Genomic DNA, 2,251 nt, shown 5'->3' with positions numbered 1-2,251 from the left:
TGGAGAAAAGTCCAATTCTAAGTTTCTGACAATTTCAAATATACTTAGAGCTTTCTTAAGAATTATGTAATTCTACTTGGAAAAAAGTAGCATCATTTTTCCAGAAAAAATAAATTATTTTACTTTAATTTCCTCAGAGAGAGAGAATGCATGAAACAAATCACCTCCAGCAGTGTCTCCACCTTCAGCTCTGGTCAGGCTGCCTGGGAGGAGATCTCAGAATGCAAACCCAGGATCCTCCCATAAGAGTGCAGTTGTAGTACCACTGTGCCATCATCTGGACCCTGAAAAAAATAAAACTTAATGTGTACACTTATGAATAGTATGCATATAAATGATTCTTCATAATTCTATCATCTTTCTCTAGAATATACAAGAAAAAAGCATCCATTCAAGATATTTTTAATTTTCAATTTTCAAGGATATGCCAAGAAAAGTGAAGGCTTTATTCTCTGCTTTCAAGAAATACGTAGCATTCTTTATTGGCAGTATAATCTGTGATTAACCATACAGTTGTTTAAGGATATGAAGTTTTGCATAATAACATAATGAACAGTTTGAAGTAGATGATTAATAAGCAGTTTCTTCTCTCCTCCTCCAAAGATGACTTTTCTTTAAAAGGAAATATTTTGATACAGTGTGTATTTAGTTGTCTCAGTTTTTGAAGGTGTATGGCTATAGATAAATATCCAAATATTCCAGTGTCTGGGATTTTACTATAATCAGTTTCTTAATCTATGATATATCCTAGTTTTATAATGCCACATTATATGGCAGATACCAATATGAAAAATCATCTCTACCACACCGGTATTACAAAGCATTAAAAAAAGGTAACGTGGGACCAGCAGTTAGTGTAATGGCTATGTCGCTGAACTCCCATGTAGTTGACCACGGTTAAAGTTCCAGACCCAGTGGCTTAAACTAATGCCGGGCGCATGTGTGTGCATGCCCAAGATGCCGAAAGGAGAATGGAGGAGAAGGGATTGCAGTGTGGCCATCCCCCCTGGGGGGTGATTTCTTACTTTCTGTCTCTCTGTCTCTCTCTGTCTTTCTGGCAAGTGCACACACCCTACAGGAAAAACTTTGAAAAGAAAAGAAAAGAAAAGAAAAGAATAAAAGGTAACGTTTCAGAGCTAAAAGCCAATCTCTGCTTTGAACCCATCACAGATCAATTGATAATTATGAAACAAAGGGACCTCTTCCATTTGGCCAGTGTATTTCCTGTATGTATACAACTCCTTCCTTTGAAGTCACTGCATCAGAGTCATGTAAGGACTAACATGCATGAGGAAGAAGTCCTTATTAAATTGCCAGGAATCTCAGTGCTAGAGTCTGACTTTTAATATTTGATATGAAAATTCCCTTCTATACTTGCAGCTGGAGCTAAGTGCCCTGTAAACCAAAAAGTCAAGGAGGAATTATGAATTCAGCTTACAGAAGCTATTAGTCTTCCTCTGCTCCTCCAAAAATCTAAAAATGCAGCCAAACATAGATAAGGCATTTTAGATGTTAGTCTTTAATTCTATACAAGAGGTTTTATGGCTTGAATTAAAAGGATCTTATCTGCAAGCCAGATACCACATTTCAGAATATTAAATAGTTCAAGCCTAATTTTCATCTTTTTATAGATAACTGAAATATTTTTATGGGATTTCTACCAGCTAATTCCAGAAGAAGGTTCACCAGAGAGCTAAAGATTTAAATATTTTACTTTTATTACAGCCCATACATTGGTTTAACAGGAAACTTTGTAAAAGTATTGGTGCTATCCATCAAACTACTAGATATGTGTAAGAAGTAATATTTTGCTTGGCCCCAAGGATTTACCTGTAACTTCTAGTCTTTCCCCAGGCTTCACTTGGTTCATTTATAAGACAGAAAATAGAAGAATGGAAGTTGAAGATCTATAATTGCATAAAATTCAAAATATTTTACATATACATGCACACACACAGAGAGATGCAACAAATTAATATGTGGAATTTTAAGTTCTATTTTAAATTTTAATTTTGAAATGTTATTTATTGGTCAGTCTTTCCAGTCCCAATTTTAAAAGATATTTAGGTTGTCTCATGTACTCTCTCTATTCCATTTAATTTATGCAATTTAAAAAACATGTCCCCTTCCTCCCAGGAACAACTGTATGTGGCATCTGGGGGATGGCACATTAAAAGCAAGGAAGAAGACCCATGCTGGGTAAAGTCTCTTCACAATCTAAATAATATATAGCAATTTAATGTATGAATAA

The sequence above is a fragment of the Tupaia chinensis genome, unplaced genomic scaffold, assembly GCF_000334495.1.
Source record: "Tupaia chinensis unplaced genomic scaffold, TupChi_1.0 Scaffold138126_1, whole genome shotgun sequence".
Lineage (NCBI taxonomy): Eukaryota > Metazoa > Chordata > Mammalia > Scandentia > Tupaiidae > Tupaia > Tupaia belangeri.
Note: the sequence above shows the minus strand (reverse complement) of the source record.